Below are 21,800 nucleotides of genomic sequence, written 5' to 3' on the forward strand. Positions count from 1 at the left end.
TCTTGCCTGAAACCGGCTAGTGTGATATCAGGGTTGGCAGGTGGGAGCAGAAAATGGGGTGGATGCCTGAAGATGCTGGAGACCCAGAAGAATGGATCCCATCACAAAGTTAGTCTGGGACAGATGTTTACACACGTGATGCTAGTGCTGGGAGGGAGATGCTAGGACATGGCTAGGGAGGCCCAAGGACTCCTTGCAAGGTTCCTGGAAGCATTCCGCACAGAAGATAAATTTAAGTACTCTTAGTAGCCTGTTCTGGCCTCACCAATGACTGCCGCCAATTCCCGCGGTCAGTTTTGGCACTGTGCTGGCCACCCAAATGTTTTAGCTAAAATGGCATTGTGATACTGAAGACAATATTGGACTGTGGCTTTTGACTGTAAAGTAGGCCTCCACCTGCCTGGGGTAAGCATCTTTCCCATACCTGTCCTGAGATGAGTCAGGGATGGGGTGGGGGGTTTTGGTGGTGGGAACACATTGGGAATTTTGGCATGACCTGCCACTATTTTTAACTGCAAGCCCCCTTCCTCCCCCCATACCTTTCTCGGCACGTGGGTAGGTTTAAAATCAATGCTAATATTTGTGTATATTTCAGTGTTAGCTCAGCTCAGTGGTTGCGCTCTTGCCTTCAAGTCAGAAAGATCTTGGTTCAAGCCCCACTCCTGGACTCGGGTTTATAATCTAGGTTGACATTCCAGTGCATCATTGAGGAGTACTACATTGTTGCAGTGCTAGGTTTCCCTCTGGTGCCACTATTCAAAGAACCAGATGAAGTCATTTTAATTTCGGGCGATAGTGCAAATTGGGCAATATTGGATTGGCTGCCCGTTGTACACTGTGCATGATTTACCTCTGCATTGAAATCAAATGGATAACCAATCCACTATCACCCATTTTACACTATTACCAAAATTTAAAATGACCCTAAGGAGCTCTGTCAGTGTATTGTGCAGAATTCCTTCCTCAGCCAGCTGCACCAAAACAACAGATGAACTACTCATTCATCTTATTACTGTGGTGTGAAATCTTTCTATTTGCAAAGTGACTGCCTATGTAACAATACTTACTGCACTTCAACATGATTCTTTGGGATACTTCCTGGAAACACGCTAAGCCGTTGTAGAAATAGGGGCCGGAATTTTACATTGCGTGGGAGGCCCCGCCCACTGGCCGAAAAGTCAGTGCCAGCCCGCCTCCACCAGGCCTCGGGAGCCAGGCTGGGATTTTTCACTTCCCTTAAATGGTCTTGGGCAGGACTTCCACCTCCTTGAGGAAGGATGTCCACCTAACGGAGCTGCCGGCCAATCAGTGGGCCGGCAGCTCTTAGTCCCAGCAGCGCCACCAGGAGGGGTGGCTACTGCTGGGACTACACCCAGCCATTGCAAGTAAGGTGACGGATGGCCCCGGAACTCAGATAGGTTTTTGAGGCTTCGCCGAGGACAATCGGCCTGGTCCCGCGAGGCAAGGGGGGCCAGTTGGCGGGGTGGGGGGGCGGGGAAGGGTGGGAACTGTTGTGCATTGGGCGTGGTTGGGCCTTAGGAGGCCGCCCTCCATTAGGTACAGGGTGCCCAATCAGGAGGGCCCCCCCTCACCCCCCCAACCCCAGGCGGGGTTCTTGGGGCCTTTGCCGTCCGGCCGCCGTGGGTGAAATACCAGAGGCGGCAGGAGGAAGCCCTCACGTGGCAGTTAATCTGCCACTTAAGGGCCTTAATTGGCCTGGGGCGGGCCGGCTGTTTCTCACCACAATTGCTCTGCGTAAAATTGCAGCGGAGGTGCGAAGGCGTCGAGAATAGCCCCGCCTCCCACATTATTTTTTGCCCCTCCCCAGCACCCGCCCGCTCATTGGGAGGGCTGTAAAATTCCGGCCAAAATTTTTCCCTTCTATTTCTACTGATGTTTATCATAAATACAACCAGACAATCACTGAACATGCCTTGGCGCATTATGTTTTTTTAATTTACAAAGGAAATGCAGTTCGTATTTATTTTTGTAACTTTCAAGATCTTGTCCAGCACTCCAAGGTTTTTAATGGCAAAGGAACACTTATGAACTAAAAGGTAGAGTCACAACTGCCAAAAACACAGAACAATGTTAATTCCATTTTGCCATGACTCTGCCATAAAGAGAGAAACTGAAGCTGAACTTCAATCAAATATAGGAAGCACTATTTAGTGGACAAGAATAGGATTCTGTCTGCACCCAAGACTTGGTATGAACTTTAGACAAACCAAAAACAGGATTACGGTCGAAGTCTAACTATGTTCTCAGGACAGGTGGTACAATATGATTTTTGTAAACATAATTCTTCTGCATCTCTTCTGTATCAAAATGCCTTCATTTGCATGAAATATATAGATAAAAATATCAAAAATCCAAAAACCTTATACAGCTATATCACAATACAAAGTAATTTTATCACGGACATCAGAAATTTGAATGAGGTTCTCAATTTGTTTCACATTTCAGTCACTTAATGAATAAATGAAAACTGGTACACATTGTACAAACTTCTATCAGTCAGTAGGCTATTCAGCATGTAACACTCAGCCTTGTTAACTTCCAACACTCCCACCTATCCAACCCTTCAGCTTTAATAACACACATCTGGCACTATGCTGATGGCAGCCAACTAAACTGACACTATCTCTGCAAATATTAAACAACCAAACCACTTATATTGACCAACTAAAACTCTTGACTGCATAATTGCACTTATTTGGTACAAAACACTTCTACAGATCCAACTTTGAACATCACAGAAGACAAAATTGCATAGTACTTTTTTAAAACAAATACTTTTAAGCTGTTGGTCATTCAATATCTTTAATAGTTTCTGCAGTACTTGTCACAAATTCTATGTAGATTCATTAATAATCTGTAAATGTACTATTCGGATTTATTATGAACAGAAGCAGATTACTGGAAAATTAGACACAAAGTTTGCAAGACATCTGTAAAAGAAACACAGAAGCTGCTGTTTGACTTTTTATAGTTTTGACTTGCAGCCAAAACAATTTAGTAAAAAGAAATGACATCTTTAATAATAATGCTCTGAGAGTGACTGATTATAACTTGCTCAATTCAAAATCAGTTCTGAAACTTATTCTCCTTTTGCTGAGATTTTGCCTGCAACTTTTCACAATTGATGTGATGTATGCATAAACTCCAAACAACACCAGAGTCAAAGGGAATTTCCACAAACATCTGCAAGTGTTCCCGACTCTTCCTTAATGTTGAGCTGGAAATTCATCAACAGGGGAACTTGTTGCAATGAGCCGATTTGTTCATGTGCATTCCAATGCTGTAAATAGGATGATGTGGAAATAGCAGGCAAGTCATCTGGTCAATGTTCTAGTTCTCCAGAGATTGCCCACAATGATAAGATTTCACCTTTTGGAACTTACTGCAATTTTCAAATCAAATGCAGATCATTTAAACTGATAGCAATAGAATACAGTTATTAAAGCTAATGGTAAAAGGCAAGTATGTGAGAACACAATGAAACTTTTCAGCTCCGGAAATGCAGTCATTCACTAAACTGGAATAATCACAAATCTTTTCCATATACGGTAGCTACCAGGAAATAATATATATTTTTAAAAGAATGTTTCAAAGATGCTTGTAAATCAATGTAACTTTATAATTCAGTAAAATAAGCAGTTTGATTTGTGTTGCAGTAATTAATACTGTCAATCTGAAAAAGAATGAACATGCAATCCGATTTTCTATTCACTATTAGAATTAGCACCAGCTAACAATGAACAATGAATGCTTGTTCTCAGGCTCATATATTGCTTTAAATGTCAGAGCTTTGAATTGATCAGTACTACCATTTTAATCATTTCACAGAAAGTGATACATATATCTGGCACATTCAAATGCTGCTGATGTATTCTCCGTGCTTAATGCTAGAGAAAAAATGGGTGTAGTTCAGAGCCAATTCGGGCTATTTTTTTCAGATTACGTCCACCACCAAAACTGAGAGAAATACTTTGCATTACAATCTATTCCCCTGATAGGAACAAATTTAAAACCACAAAATCAACATTGCATTTTTATAAAACAACATTATTTTCAATTACATTACTGAAAGTCAAAATGGATTCAAATGCCACAAAAAACAGGGTCTACAGTCCAATAGTTCCATCTTTTTAAGGAAGACTGGATTCTAAACATTAAAGTTGAGTAGCTCCAACAGCAAACCTGATTTTTAGCAAATACTTAATGAATGTGTTCACATTTTCTGGATAGAAGATGCAAGATTTCTAAAGCAGTACTGAAAACAAAGAAGCATTATGAATTGATGGAGGCAAAACTATACAAAAGTCATTTAATAGTGAGAAAATGTGTAAATGGATAACCTTATCTTTCCTTTCAACACACATCAAATATACCAAACTGTAATGTCTAATGGGAAATTGCGGGTGACATTAACGTCTTAACATGTAATCAGTCTGCAATCATACTATCCACTGAAACTTTACAGGATACATGACACAGAGCAGAGGTGTTTGGAAAAGAACAATTAATGAGTGACACTGAATTGAATGACTCACATGTTCTGCAGGCACACATGAGCATGAAGTCCAGACTCCAAATGATATATTTTCCATATACCACTGTTCTCAAGTCATGTTCCGTCGAGATCCAGTCAGAGTGATACTGTCTGTAAGTACAATATAAAACTGGACATTCGAAACAGAGGGGAAAATCAGTAAATGATTTGTTTTGTTTTGAACCAACTGTTTTCAGAGGCATTTAGGTTTGAAATCTATAACTTAAATTTGAGATCAAGCAACTAATCATACCATTTAAATCTCATCACAACACAAAAATCATATCCCTATAGAAATGATAAAAATGCATTACTGGAGGTTATTTGTAAATAATTCACTTCCCTGTTTAAGATACTGTACTCATAATTCATCTACTGTTAAATAGCAAATTCCACAAAGCAGTGTATGCTTCATCCTTTCAAATGAATCTGTTCACTACATGCTTCGTATGTGTTCTTCTCCACTGAGCAATTACCCAGGCCTAACTATGAGAGTGAAAATGAATGTATTCCTTATTCTATAAAACAGAGCATCCAAAAGATGACTAGTGTCTTGTTTCTGTGTTTCTTGTCAATCTCAAAGGCACATCTATTGGTGTTTGACAGAGAAACTGTATTAGTAACATTTCTACTGCAATCCTTTTCTATGGCTGAAACATTTCCAGTCTGTTCCTTTCCAGGAATGTTGACATTTTTATGTAAAAGAAACCATAATTACATGGTAAGACTGGCCTAAGATGCCCATTTATGAATAATAATTTATATCGCGGAGTACATTTGCTTTATTCACATATTGCTGTTGACCAGATCAGCAAGACTAAAAAGACTTTAAATTAAACCTCAGGGAAATGCTATGTAGGTATCTGTCTACTGGCTACTGCATAAAAATGACTTTCAGAAATCGCTGCTGCCAACGCACTTTTTTAATAATTTCCCTATAAAGTCATCAGAAATGAGCTTTCACATCAATATAATTATCAGATAAATATCCAGTTCTTTATTTAATTCAAACAGGCTGTTTTAGTATTTTATGCATTAACAATATGCCAACATTAACACAGTAACTTGATTAACATCTGTGTTTAGACTACTGACAGAATCCTCAACTAATTTAAAAATCTACAAGAATTTATATTTCATTGTGGACTAAAAATAAATACACGGAATTTTATTTAGAATTGCTGTTTATGAATTTTAAGATTTGCTAATACTTATTTTTCATACAGGATTATTTTACTTGCTTCTGAGTACCTGTTACAAGTATATTATATACACAAACTCTAAATCACCTCTGAATGATATAGGATTTAGTAAATGGAACAGCGGCTAAAACTTGTTTTACTAAACTGACAAACCGATAAAATACAAACTTTCTTTTATTTAAAATTTCACAATTTTCTGCAATACAATCCCTCCTATATGTTGAGCAATGATGCTGTAAAGATCGTACATATTTCAGAAAGGTAGATTTTTGTTTTTTAAGATTGCTACCACTAGTTTTTTTATAGCTTTGAATCAGAGCTGCCCAATCACCATCAGTCACAGCAGCATTGTCTATTAGCGCTCCAATGGGTTGTGTCGTAAGGGTGGTTGGACAAGAATTTAGCCAACAGATCCCCACACAAAGGGCTAGATTTTACCATAGGCAGATGGCATTTCGCCACTGACGTAAACGTTGATCCGCATTTTATGGGTCCCCGGGCTTTAATTGTCCCAAGGCGGGACTTCCACTCGCCTGAGGGAGGAAGTCCCACCTCAGTGAGCTGCCTGCCAATCAGCGAGCCGGCAGCTCTTAGTCCCAGCATCGCCACTGGGAGCAGTGGCTGCTGTTGGGACTGCAGCCCAGCCGACTGAGGAGGATGCCATGGAGCCGAGATCCAAGGTAGGTTGCCGATGCCTCGCCGAGGGAATCAGGAGCACCCCGGCAAAGCAAGGGGGGAAGGGGGGGGGGGGGCGTCTTGGGCCCCAGGGGTGGGTTGGGAGGTGGGGGCACCCCTCAATCGGGCACCTTGTGCCTGACTGCCATAGCACCCCCGGCACACAGACAGGCTGGCAGCTATCACTGAGCAGCCTTTCATGTCCCCAGCACGCTCGCTTACCATGGGTAAAATACCCATGGAGGCGGGCGAGGGCCTTTAACTGGCCGTTAAGTGCCCACTTAAGGGCCTTGATTGGCCTCGGGCAGGCAGGTTGTTTCCCCCCCCCCCTCCACCCGACCGCCGTAAAGTTGGCCAGAGGCGGGAGTGGGGCGGGTAGGCCTCCCGGAGCCTGCCGCTCAATTTTACGCTGCCACCATCTGGCCAGCTGGGGCAGCGTAAAATTTAGCCCAGAGAGTGTCCAGGAGAGGCGCTGAAGAGATGTTTCACTGCTGGAAGGATCAAAAATTGGAGGGTATAAGAGCAGCTTTATCAGAGGCATGGGAACAGCTCACCTGCCATCTTCCCAGCCACAGCATGAGAAAAAGCTAAATAAAGAAAAGTGAAAACATTTAAATTGGATGGGGCAGCAGTCGGGGGGTGGGGGGGGGTGGTTTGCAGGAAAATATTACCCTGCTTTTTCCTCTCTCCACTGCACAGAAATCAAAGACAACATCTAAAATGCATGACCTGTACTCAGTTTAAAGTAAACAATGGATAGTGGTTCCAATCCCCCAGTGTCACTGCAATGATGGCTTGCTTGACAGGTTAGACTATGAGCAGACAGAAATGAAAACTATGACTTTAAATTTAATTCAGCAAACTTTCATTTTTAAAGTGTCTGCCCTATTATCAGAATCCATTTTGTAAGTTACGCAACTATATAGAATTATTGTTAACCTTAACATTATTTATTCTGAAATGTTTAAACAGGTTAACTGATGGCTTCTCACAGTTGATGAGTCAGTCCATGAAAAAAGGGAAGGGCAAAAAGAGGGAAGAAACAGCAAAAAGAACAAGAGGGAGAACTGGATTAATGGGCATAAAGGTAAAAAAAAGAGAGGAGAGGAAAGCAAACCAGCTACAAGGAAAAATGGAAGAGAAATAATGGGGGTTAAATTCGTCCATGCTAGTAGCACAAAATATTCTCATAGCGAATTGGCAGTCTGTTTTACTCTGTGCCTGATTTTCTTTTCAATGCAAAACAGACTGTCAATTTACTATGAGCTCATTAAGCACTACTGGTGAACAATAATTTTACTCTCAGAGAGAGTGAGAAGTGAAAAAGAAAGCAGGTAAAGAGACTGGCAGCAAGACAGAGTAATGATTGGAAGTATAAATGTATTTTTCCAGTGTACACGTGACTGAAAACATATACAGAAATTTTCATTGTTTTATATAAAAAGAAGAAATTAAAATAAACAGACTGGGATAATAAAAAGAAAAAAATTGGTATACAGGAAAAGTTTCCTCATGATTTGGGTGTATCATAGTGTTCTGATTTTCAGATAGAGCACTCTTTAAAACAGTTTCTCAGAAACAGAATAGCTTAAAATGGAGATTTTCTTTTGCTGTTGCTATTACTTCTTGGGACAAGTCCTATTGAATTGAGCAACATTGGAGTTCAATATTGAATTATTTTTAACTAAAATGTGTATTTACAAAGAAAACTGTAAGAACTGAAAGCAGAGCAAACCTTTGTCAAAAACTCAAATATAGTAAATTCTGAAAAAAATTGTCAAAGAGCAGAAGATCCTTCATCCGCTGCCATTCAACACTTAACAACTCTTTCCCCCCCTTCTTCTTTTGAATTTTACTTAAATTTTAATGAAAATTATTAATTAGTGAAATGTGTATTTCCATAAGAAGATGAAATAAGGCATTTTACATGACATTTTATCCAGCAACAATATTCTTTAAGAAATTACATTTCTATGGTGCACACTGAAATTTTAATTACTCAGATAAATCCAACATGTACTTGGGATGTTTCAAATTCCCACTTTTAACATAATTTTGTCATACTGGTTAAAATTGATAGAATTGCAGGAAATGACTTGTCACACTAATCCTGAGTGCAAAAAGGCAAATGTTGTACTTCTAAAAGGCACCAAGTGCAGAAATCAGCTTTTTATTAGGAAGCTATAAAAGGGATGACTCTGAACTGAATGCCTTCTAATATGCTAGGTGGGCATTCTAAATTTCCTGTTAAGATTTTCAAAGTCCTAGAGGCTCAATTCTAGTAAGTGTTCAGCAGTCTTCAGTTGGCATATCCCTTTGAAAATGAATGAGATACGCCAACTTAATGCGGTTGATCGCTGATTGAAGTTCAGCCTGGGGACCTAAAGGATCTTAAACGTTAAGTTGTTTGCAGCAAAATTCAAGTCACACTCAACAGAAATTTACAGATCTTAAATTTTCCCACAGGAAAATTGTTGATTGCATATATACTGCATTCATACTTTAAACTTGATTAATATGCGGCAGAGTTAACAACAGAATATAGAAATATTACCACGGTTTTTCCACAATTGCGAATGTTAACCACACAGAGGCAACATGTAAGTAAATTGGCCCGTGAGCAGTCAATTCATGGAACATGCATTCATTGGAGTAATGGAAGATTACATAGCTCTATTGGTGGTGATATAAGTAGGCATAGAATTCAGAAACTAATACAAAAGTGTTTTATTACAGATATGTTTAATGTGTTAAATTGTAACCTATGGTTATTCTGAGTCCCACTAGAACATAAGTTTAAAATAATGATTAAAAACAAAATACCCAAAGGGTTCAGTGGATTACTGAACAATAAACTGCAAGTGACAGGACATCCCATAATTCCCAGCCCATAAGAAAATGTCACTCATGTCCAGACTCTCACAGCAGTTTTTTTTGAGGTAAACTGATGAGTGTACTTAATTCAGACTTGGGTAACATAAAAAAGAGCAGTAAATGCAATGCAAGAAAAAGGGCAGGAATGAAAATCCAAGAACAGAGGTTCTGAAACAAAGGGAGATAAAGATATGCCAAAAAAGGTGAGGCCAGTCATCTCCCCCAATCTGTGTCAAACTTGAACAAAAAGGAAAGAATCAAAGCTGCAACTGGTGACCTTGGTTGAGTGAAAATGTTAGAACGCAGTCCAGGCAGAAACATAAATGGCTGCAAATAAATCAGATCTACCAATGTGGTGTATATAACAATGTGCAACATGTACAATGTCAGGCAGATCTGTAATGCATTTTCTGTGAGCTTCTTACCTTTCCAACACGCAAAAGAAATCCTATCAAAGCCATGCTCTGCAACACTTGCCCCTGCAGTGTTTACTTTTGTTGAAGTCCAACAACAGCCAATATTAAAGCTGAATCAAGACTAAAATGGCTTACATTTCCAAGAGCAGAGCCGTGTATATAACTTTTTTCTTCAATTAATATCTTCTGTTATTCTGTGGCATTTAAAAGAACACCATAAAAAAAAGCAACATGAGGTAGGCTGTACTTTGGTACACATCACTCTACATGAAGAGATTATTCTTGGGCCAAAGTAGGATGCATTGTTTAGGAATAGAAATGTAATATTAGAGAGACCGATAGCTACATGTTCTGCTCCATCCTCTAACTCTTAGTTCCACAGCTGAGCCAACGAGGAGGTGACCCATTTAAACGCTTTTGTTAATATTGCTCTGTAACTGGCTACTGGAGTGTGTGCAAGGGGACGCACTCCCCAGTTTTCCCTCCATCATCCTCAGGTAAACTTTTGGCCTCAACTCAATGTTTTTCCCAGTGAACCAGCAAAGATCAGGATCTGGTCCAATAATGAAATCCAGACATGAACCATCACCTTCCTATCCATGGCATATTACATTCGTGCACTAGCCAATGACATCACATCTGAGATAAAACTATTAGATAATCTAATTTAGATTGCAATATGGCTATTCATTCCAGCTCATTAAATGTCTAGCTGTGATTACAAACACTAGTTTAAAATTGGACTTCAGCTTACAAAATATTGTAGTGTTCAATAACAATGCAAATCAGGATTCTGTATTGTTGTTTCAATGAAAGTTGGACAATTTTTGTTTCAAAATTTACTTCACGCCTCGATGCTACATATGCTTTAAATTAAGCACTGTTAACTCTTTCACAAACTTTTCTGATAAAGTAGAAACTCACAATACAGTACTGGCATTGGATTTGTTGACTGTGTTATGCTAGGCCTACCTGCCAAGAATGAGGCACATTAATGTTGTCTTGAACATTGATTTTACTGGAGTGTGGGGAGGACTTGTTGAACAGATAGGCTGTGGCTGGAAGGGATGTTTACATATTAACAGACGGTGTTTGGAAGGACAAGGCAGCCATTCCCTGACATTCAAACCATAATGGACTTTTGATCACCAGACGTTGAAGGTGGGGAGCTCACATTCCAGGTTGGCTGCTAAAATGGCTGAATACACAATCGGACATGGTCAAACTAGCTAGTCACATGACTAATCTGCTGGGCAACCCGAGTTTTTTGAATTTGTACAAAAAGTTTGGGCACAAATTCTCTCCTGGACTGAGAAGATCTCTCTCCTGTCTGCTCCCATCTCTTTCTCACAAGCCTCTGAATCCACTGAAGACACATGAACCCCATGAGAGAAAAGTCTCCTACAGCGAACAAGGTTTAAGAAGAATACTGGGCCCCAACAAAAAGCAAGATCTACCTACAGTCAAGGTCTCTACAGTGAGCTCGAAGAACCACAACAACTCTTCAGATATTGCCTCAAACCTTTCCACTTTATTTTTCTTCTGCTCTTTTCTGTCTCTATTTGCATGTGTGTATCGCATGGGTGAGTCATGCATCCGTAGGCATTAACCGAATTAGAGTTTAAGTTTAATAAATTTCAACTTTTCTTTTTTAACCCTGAGAAAGCCTGTTGTGCTGGTTTCTTTGCCTTCTAATTGGAAAGCGGTGAACTAGCATTCACCAAGGGGGAGCTGAAAACATGGAGTGTTAAAATTAAACCCTGTTATGGTAAGACCAGGTGAAGGCTGAAAGGGAACCCCTAGACCTCTTTCTCACCTGGTCGCAACAACTGCTAAATATGTTCATTAAATACCGATAACTATTTTATGATGCTGCTTAAAATTCACAGTTAATTGTATCTGGTGAATATTTTGAACTTAATTTTATGCAGATGTGACCTTTCACGGACTGAACAAAAAATAAAGATAAATCAAACTGGGGATGCAACCACATTACCCACCCCCGATACACAGGATTAGGTTATATAATCCTCACATGTTCACAGCAATCTATATTCCTTATTGTGAAAATATTAAGCCTTAATAATTCTGCCAATCAGGATAAATTGGCAGCAAAAGTGGTTATGACACCTGTGACAAGGCCATTTTACCCATGCATAAACAATCCCCATTTCTGGTAAATGGCAGGACTAATGGAATGCCACCATATCACAATCATGTATATGTTGCTTTGATTTTAAGTGATTATTGTAGCAATGAAAAAAATCATATCACAGCATCCTAGTTTAAACAGAAACACAGGTCAATGCTGGCTAACATACACTCTGTTGAAACTTGAATCAAGGGTTTCTGCTGCTGAAGTAGAGGAGTAACAGGATTTGACTGCATCTTCTGTATAGAAACTGGATGTGATTAATAGCATTGCTTACAACAACACAGAAGAGGGTCGTCCCCTAATCCTAAACTCACTGTGGTAAAGAGGAAAGCAGATGGGTCACAACTTGACATTTGCACTTGAATAAATGACAAGTCATAACAGACTCAAAATAACCAATTATTCCTGGTGTTTAGCAAATAAAATTTACTTTAAAATTCTGCAGTTTAAACCACGATTCATTACAATATCTAAGATTTGGATTCCCTTATTTATGAAAGTGTGTGTAGGTCAAGCTTCCCACTGCCACTATAAGATAGTTGAGCAGAAGAAATCCAAACAGCTGTTTTGTGAATATGGACTTGATACATTGTAAACAGTGGCTACTGAAATAATGTGAACTAATTCATTCCAACTCTACTGCAATGGTTAAACATACTAGCCAGATTTGATCTTCCACAGATTTTACATAAAGTGACTACCAATTACAGTATTAATATGGAATCCTGTATGCTAATGAATATGATCACATTGGTGAATGTGCAACTAATACTTCATTAATGCTAAATACAGAATATCTTAGTTTTCTCACTCACGAGCTTTATTTATGTTCATATAAATGGACTAATAATTTGAAAATAAATGTTAAAAAATAGAAACATTTATTTGAGGAATTAAAATAAGGTCAAGCTCTTAATCCTTCAAAACGCCCATTGTACTAATGCAAAAACTATTTGATTTTATGTCTTATAAATTGTTAATTCAGGCTTTCTTTCTTATTTACATGTTTTTCTATTAGAAACATATCTGCTTCAGATGTACTAAAAATGTACTGTATAGAGATTGTCATGAAGATAGTAAGTTTACTTGGATCTTGTAAAAAAAATGACTATTACAAACAAATACTTGTAGAATTGGAGCAAATAGGAAATGTTATTTAAATATAAACACAGTCCAAAGAAATCAATCAGAGCAGTGTATAGTTGCTAACTAGTGATTTTTTTGCTACTTTGAATATCTTAAAGCTTTTGTCATATAAAAATTCTACAACTCTCTACATATATTAACCATAAAATAAATTTGTGTTAAAATTAATCTGAATTCAAAACAAAACTGTGTGAGCTTATAAAGAAGATAATGGAACCTATGTAATATATTATTTTTGAGTCAATTGTTGCAGAGAATAACAGCTAAAACGCACTTTACACAGCTATTAAAGATATGACCCTATTGCAGCTCTCTTTTGTGGTGCACTTTCTACATCGGCAAGGCCATTAATCAAATGGCAGGTTCAAATTGATGCGTTTTATATAGACAGCCCTGACCACACACTTTAATTGCCTAGTATTAAATAGTAATTAAGTTTCCAAGCTTTAAAGTTTAATTAAAAAATTAAGTGGATGTTACAGCCATTTATTGGTTTGAAGAAGTCTTTAGCAGCCACAGTACTCTTGGTCTGAATGGCGAAGATACTGCAATTTGTTATCGACAGTCACTCAAATATGAGGTCATTTCACAAGTCTGCTGAGAACAAAGGTGAACTAGGCAACTAATGAATGCTGTGACCAAGAAGAACATAGACAATCTGGAAGCAAATGGTCATAAAGTTATTAAAAAGTAGCAGTGATGGGACACACCTTCAGGAAGAGAAGTACTACCAGTAAGCTGTTTTACCCGCAATCATCTTGCTTTTTCTTTTTGTACTGCATATTAGCCACCAGACAGAGCATTTTCCATTTACAATTTTAACAAAACCATATTAAGAAAACAAAAAATTACTTAATTCTAAAAGTGATTAAATAGGATTTGAAAACACAGAACAAGTTTATTTATTAGTGACCCTACTAAACTACTGAAGTGAAATTAAACCTGATATCTAAATGTTACACCACACAAATAGTCTATGAAATTATTCACTGCTAAAATTGCCTGTTCACTTTTTATATTACAAATCTAAAATCTGAACAAAATTTATAGTCACAGGGCTATGCCCTACTTAACTGTACATGATCCAAAAGCACTTATTTCACATAATATCAGGCTCATATATTAACCCCATTTTGTTCACAGTCCTTTCAATTTATGCCATGTTTGACTTATAATTTCTTTTTATTATTCTGCATCCTCAAATTTTAAGGGCAACAATCATTCTATCACTTGTTATTAAGAATAAACTTAAAGCAAAATACAAGATAAAGATTAACAGATTCCCAGACTGTTCAATAAGCCAATCCAGTGAGCAGCAACCAGACCAACCAGGATGATTCTGGGTTTGATCCCAGTCCATGCTAAATTAGTCTCTGCCAAAGGTACTGAAGCATTATGTTGGCTACAACACCTCTGAGTTAGGAATTAAACGGCCATGGTTCATACTCTTGATCCAATAACTCCTGTTGAAGTTGAGTGCACATATGGTTGTCAAAATAACCTACCAACACACACTGTCAAGGCTCACATGTCAATAACAGCCACCCTGGTAGAGTACTGGAAGTAACTGATGCCTATGTATCCACACTACAACAAGAAGTCAATGCTTTCAGGAGAGGAGGGGAATGGAGGAAATTAATGAGAAATGGGGGAAAACATTAACATAAGCCTCCATACCGTCATCCCTGAACCAACTGTAGTGAAATGTTGCTCAGTATAATTATGGTGGCGGTATCATTAAAATATGAAAGCTATTAAAGCATTTTTTAAAAAGAATTTGCAATGAAGAACTATGTTGAACTACATAATATAAGGCCAGATTTGGTAAGGATCACCAGTAATTTCATGTAAATACACTGACATCAAAACCATTATTTCCATAAAACATTTGCGAATATGCAAGCTTTGCATTAAAAACATAAGTATTATAAAATAAATGTTTATACAGTCTCAGCTGGTTGGTTTCTGTAACTAGAAGGTCTGATTTTCACCAGGACTAATGCACTTCACAAGGCAAAGAATTGTAATTGTGTTTTTCAGTTTCATATTGCAGCAAAGTAAAAAATCAATACCGTTTGTCTAGCCTGCAGTAAAAATGGAATCTCTTATTGAGTAATTAAACACCCATTATTGTCATGGACAGCAAAACAATGAATTTTAAAAGAGAACAAATTTTTGTAATGAAATACTGGAGTGACAAATATGTTTCTAGAAACAGACGGACAATAAAATTCCTAAATGCTTTTGTTATCGAACAAGGCAAAGGAACTGGAAGAAAAAATGATCATGCAATAACAATGTAACCTTGAACTAAAATCACTTCAGCTGGAAATAAAATACGGGGTCCAGAATTTGATAATACTTTGAACTTCATCTGCGGATCACTGTCAGGGTTTAAGGAAAGTTAAGAATCCTAGCAGCAGTGCAATTAATTCAAATAGGTTGGAATTTGCTTCTTTGATTTTTTTGGATCAAATGAAATCACACTTTGTTGATACAGAAGAGAATCATTGTGGCCAAAGCAGTTGTGGCTTAACATTTGGCTATTTAGGTAACAGTCCCATTATTTCACTGTCATCAGATTTATTTTGCAATTCTTTTACATATGTTTCCATATCTCATAAAAAAAAGTTAGCATTGTATATTCGCATAAATAGCGACCCTGTTACCAAAGCAATCTGTGGTCACTGGAACAGTTCGTTGATTTACTAATGCACTGGTCAGCAAGCAGCCTTTCCACCAGCACACTTCTGGTCAATAGGCAGCTATTTCCAGTGCAGGGTGTCTCAGGCTGGAGTTAGAATCTGATTACACGGACCTTTTTCCGACATTCCCTAAACCTTTATGGCAGTTTACCAACATTTTCATCACATTTTTACAGACCAGAGAACTGATAAGCTCTCAGGTACCAAGGCTCCTGCAGTCAATGTCTGGCACACTGCCAACTATGTAGCCACACAATGCTTCAGGGCCTGGATGTATAAAGCATTCAATGGACAGCAAAAACAGGAACTCTGCAGAATATTGAAATATAAAGAAGACAATCTGAAAATCCTCCTGCTTGGATTTAAGAACTTGCAAATATTTCAAAAGTTAATATCCCTTGATTCTCACTGTTTTATATTTATACCATAAAACTGAAGTTAGGTTTTATTTTGCTGAAAAGTTTATCTTGAATATTTTACAAGGTCACCCACAATGCAACTCTGTACACACCAGAAACTGTAATCTGTTCAATTAAAATGTAAACACTGTAATGAAGACATCAGTTTTTAGGCAAATGCCTTCCTCTGCCTCTTGGGATATGATAATTACTAGTGTAAATCTATGGATGCTCATGAATCCTCTACAAGTCCAGATTAAAAGCATTACCACTAAAGCTCCCTTTTTTTCCATTGGGGACTGGCTGTTCTGGCCAATTCCCAATTTGCACACAAACAATCCAGACTCCACTTTCTGCCATGAATTGATCTTTTTTTAAATTGTAAAGTAAGCAACTAATAGGCAACATACAAAATTCTGCTCCTTCCTAAAGCATCATTTCACAATGCTTCTGCCTTAACTGTTTGGAAAGAAACACTCTTTCTGCTTCCTTCTCCCTTACTAGAGTGAATATTTCACTAGTCAAACGTACTTTGAGGAGCTGGTGCTTCAAAAAGAATCACAGAGATTCCACAGAAGGGTGGAAGGGTGGTGGGGGGGGGGGGGGGGGGGGGGGGGGTGCAGGAAAGCATTGCATTTGTGCTCAAACTTTTTCCTTTAATTTGTTTGTGCTGCATGCTGTCAGTCAGAACAAAAAAAAAATTGACCAAGCAGACAATCTCAGCAGCTGAATGTTGATCATGTCAGGGAACTGTGTCAAGGATTTGTGGTCCTTCATCTTCGGAGCAGAGCAAACACATCCCTCAGAGCAGCGACAGACAGCTGGTTTCACTTTATAATGTAGCCCAACCTAGATCTGTACAAAAATTGTCAGCACTCACAGAAATAAAACAAAGAAAACATATCCAGCTGCTGGAAGGGTGAACATCATGCATATTAGAAATAAGATTTGTTATATTTGCATGATGCTAGCTCCCCTGGGTCTCTTCTTTCTAATCTAAAGCACAAACACAACACTTAACATATTTGCTTACAGCTGACAAGCTGAGGTTGATGGTATTTTACTCCAGCAGTCTTACCTACTGATACTGTAAAATGCATTATGCTTGTAACTAGTACAGAACAAATGCATTGTATATGAATATACCTGCTCAAGTATTCATTATCTTTACTGGTTAACTTAAAAACAATCAAGTACACACACCTAAAAAATCAGTTCCTTAACAAAGTTCAAATTAATTACATTTGAAGATGCAGTGAAGGTTACAAATGTGGCAATCTGGTTACATTTCTGTATAACTGCAAGTTCTTCATTTGTTCTGTTCCATACACACAGATACAAAAACAAAGTGTCTTCCGCATTCTTGAAGGTGCAATATCCTACTCAAACTAACATTTCCTTACATTCAAACTTAGCTAACTAGGAATTGCTCCATACTGGGGTTGATTTTAGCACCTTTCTAAAATGAATTCTTTGTTAATTATACATCTTATTCAGTTGTATAAACACGTAACAACATAAACATTCTGCTATGTATGCAGCTGGTATATGGTCTATACTCATGAGTACAAGGAAAAACATATTATTTTCAAATATTTACACCAGGGCAATTCGCTCTCATGTAAAATACTTCAGTGAAGTTCCCAGCACCTTATTCGCATGCTGATTTAAATATCACATTTTGCATGAGGATGCGAGGACTAACTGTCCTGGATGTGGAAAGGGGTCGGGTGGGGTAGGCAAGTGTCATCATCAATATGTGCAAATACACTTCACCGATGTTTACGTGATGCAACTGAAGGACTTCCATTTACTGACCACCTCAAGAGACAAAAAGTGACCCTGACATAGTGCCTTCACACGTTGTGGGTCGAGTGAAATTAGTAAGTTTTTAGTCTTATTTCGACAGACAGCCACGAACACTATAGTCTTTTACACCAACATTAACTGGCGGTGCTATTGATTAGAAGGATTCCTGTAAATGTCTTGTTAAAATAAACTAAGCGCAAAAATTATACTTTACTACAAATATCTAACAGCGTAAGATCTTTATTGCTATCTTCAATTTCTGACTTTCCAACAATTAACTGGCGGAACATTTTATTTCCCTTGTCTTTGACTCAAACCACTCTGGGTTTACTATGGCTGTGAACACATCTGTATCGACGTATTGCAATTAAATGACATCCAAATTCACATAAAATCCTAGGAAAGCAGCATTGGTTACCCAGTCTCAGCTCGCATATGGTTTCATAAACTACCATTGATTGATGGGTTCAAGTTTTGTTGGCAATAGGTTTTTGAGCAAATGGCGCAGCCGTATTAAAATAAATCCTAAATCATATGATTGTTAAGCACAGGCAACCGTTGGCTAACCCTAACCTGCTGTTTTGTGCTGGCCGCTCGCTGTGAATTTCTCACTAATGAATACCAATCGGAAAAATCGCATTCCCGTCAAATACCAGCTCCCATCACTTGTACTGCCCCCGATTTAAAATTTATAAACGCGATAGCCTCTCCACAGCATCTTGGGCACACCACTGCCAAATCCGCTATGAATATATATTACAGGTTTAGCATGAGATCGGAAGAATCTCTAAAGCTCCAAATTATGAATCGTGCACATTAAACATCTTTAAGGTGAAAAAGGCTTCCGCTCTCAGATGCTTCTGCAAATGACAAAATGCAACAACAAAAAAACATACCATAAACACTCGCGCTACTGATCATTTCTTGCGGCCACACAATTGGATTCACATTCAGAATTCCAACGGTTGGGTTTTCATTCGCCACTTTTTTCCCCCCTCTTGGCTATCAAATTTCACTACTGAAACGTGGGCCCTTTCGTCAGGTATTCATTTAACCTACATGCATATAATTAGGGGGAAAGCGACATCAACAAAAAGGGATCTGAGACGAGAGGAAAGACAGAGCGCACACCACACACACATAAAATACAACCACATGATCACGAATCCAAGTCGCTGTCAATTTCACTCACTTCCATGGAAACTAACAAGAAGCTCCGGGGAGGACAGTAATAGGATCACTGTACTGTATATACCATTAGATTATACATCTCGCTCTCTCTCTCTCCTCTGTTCCACGGCACAATACGCCCACCATGCTTCCTTTCCAGCCTGAAAATAGATGATGTGGTTATCTCTTCAGCTCCCAACAGTTACAGCACAGGTTCAGCCTCGGGTCTGACACTTGAGTGCCTTTTTTAAAAAAACAAATCCCGAGTATATACCACGCCAAGAAGATCTGCCTTTATTTACACTCCTGCTTTCCTCAGAAGTTGTTTCCCTAGCAAACCAAGCTGCAAAGCACTCTTACTCTCACTGCTGCCCGACTCGACAGCAGAATAACTCTGATCGGAGAGAACATGCACATGTGGGGGGGCGGGGGGGGGGGGGTGAACTCTTGAATTCTCACTACTGCAATTAAGCCACTTACTTTAAGGAAAAGTCCGAGTCTTCCTTTGTTTTGCACAGTCTATAAATCATGCAACTGATCTCCGGCTGAAGATAAACATTGGGGAAGTCAGGCGCGGTTTTTTTTTCTCTCTATCTCCATGCCCTAATCTCCTTGCGATCGCTTCGATTTTACGGGGTTCAAATGGAAATGTTGCTGCCAATCGGTACGAAATAAAGTCTTACCTGGGATTGCTCAGAGGGTTGCCGCGGAAGTTGGAAACATCGACCCCGTGTTTACTGGGAAACGGCAGCTCGAGTTAAGTGAGGGTGACAAGGATTTGAAATCATTCCAAGTTTTCAAACCAGTGCGCTCGGAAGACTGCCATGTTGGAATTCAGACCCAAAACAGCTGCCTCGGCCGAGGCGAGGGACACGCATGCGTCAGAGTCCGAGAGGCAATTTCAAACAAGACAGGAGTGAAAGAGCAGGCAATTCATTCATTTGAGCACTTTACTCTGATAAACTGTGGGAGAGTCACTGCTTCTTAACAAGATTACACTGTTGCAAAGTCTTAAACGCAAACTCTTCTGCACTGGAATATCAGCCGAGTTTATGCTGAAGGGAGTGTGGCTTGAACCCAGAACCATATGTGGATATAATGCATGGCTTAGAATACTTTTCACCTTGTTGAATGGTTAATGTTGGTTCTCATCCCGGGAAATATTCCATTTATCACTTATCTGAATAAGTACATTTTTAAAACCACCGATTTTTTAAAAAGTAACTCGCTGAACTAATATAGTGTTCCCCTGTAAATTTAATTTGCATTGTGTTGACACAGTTCAAGTTTTGAATTAAGTACGTTTGTCATAGACAGGCTAAATTTTATTTTGCCTAACGATTGTGAAACATCCGCTTGTCATCATAATTGAAGAGTACAAAATGAAGACTGAAGAAAACAACAGTATTGTCTGTTACCGTGCAAACTGGATAATCAAACACTGAAGCGAATAACAAAAATATCGTTCTATTTAACACCATACTGTTAATTATCACCATAGAGTCCAGAAATTCGAACTATCCCGTTATTCTCCAGTGGCTATGTTAGTACATTACTTGTGAGAGAATACTTGTAGTATATCACATCAAATCTTAACTATTGAAATCATAAACAAATTTGTTACTGCTTGAAATCTGAAATAAGAACTGAAAATGTTATTGAAAATAATGCATTTCCAATATTTTCTATTTACAAATTCAACGAGATATTTAAAAGGTTTCTGCTAGAAATACAGCAAGATTTTAAATTATAATAGCTTTCTAAAGATTATTTTTTCAAAAATTAGAACAATGGCAGGATGAACCAAGAAGTTTGTAGGGAAAAGGACACAAACCCTTTGCAATACAAAAATAAAGTCCACAAATTTATTACCAACGGTGGAATTAAAGCCCAGCTGGACTACTGCCAGACTGGAATTGGAACTGTAACAGTTCCTTCGAAGATACCCTTTAGTTGATGATATGATGTTGTATAAAAGGACCAGATTGTGTAACATAAATTCATAGATGTATTTCATCAAATTGAGTTCATGAGTTGTATAAATATTGCATCACATAGATGTGCTATTTATATAATGAAAGTGCCAAGAAATGTTTGCATTTTCACTGTAATAAGTATTTTTTATTTAAAGTGTAACACTTAAATCATCAACTTTTGCAGAGGGTTTTGGACTCCCAGGGCAGGAATCTTTTAAAATGAAAAGGAAAACTGCAAATACTGGAAATCTGAAATAAAAACCGAAAATGTTGAAGTGCACAGCTGGTCAAAGAGCGCTTGTAAAGAGTAAGGGCAGGTTATAACATTTTGGGCGTGTCCATTTCCCCAGACTGAATGCTAAGAAATAAATAACCATTTTGGCCTTCTGGAAAATAGAGAGTTAAGAAACCAAAAGATGGGGGGAGAAAGGAAAAAAAATGTTCAAATAATGGAAAAGGCAAAGGAAAGATTCATCTAGCAAAGCCTGGGAAATAAACAAACAGAAAAAACCCTGTAAATGCAGCAGACGTAACATTAAAACACATGAAAAATGGTATATATGCCAATTGTGGGAAGAGAAAAATAATAATTTGGGCCAACATCATGTGCTCAGACCATCAGCATCACTGTGCTCTGAGGGAGGGTCTCCAACTAAAACGCGAAGCTGCCTTCCCTTCTCCTAACCTTGGCCAGACCCTCCCATATCACAAGCATGCAC

General features: G+C 38.5%; 1 protein-coding gene across 2 annotated transcripts in view; it reads right to left on the reverse strand.

Moving 5' to 3' along the window:
• The window catches only part of fign (fidgetin), a 40,194-nt gene extending 20,273 nt beyond the window's left edge, over positions 1 to 19,921 (reverse strand). Inside the window, exon 1 of one of the 2 annotated variants that reach the window (XM_068034532.1) lies at positions 19,789 to 19,921. The gene's annotated coding sequence lies outside the window, so the exon portion shown is untranslated. Of the gene's footprint in view, positions 1 to 19,127; positions 19,205 to 19,788 lie in introns of those variants that run through there. The other variant, XM_068034533.1, reaches the window with a different exon arrangement.
• Between the last annotated feature and the right edge of the window lie 1,879 nt (positions 19,922 to 21,800).

Source organism: Heterodontus francisci, chromosome 7 (genome assembly GCF_036365525.1).
Source record: "Heterodontus francisci isolate sHetFra1 chromosome 7, sHetFra1.hap1, whole genome shotgun sequence".
NCBI classification, from domain to species: domain Eukaryota; kingdom Metazoa; phylum Chordata; class Chondrichthyes; order Heterodontiformes; family Heterodontidae; genus Heterodontus; species Heterodontus francisci.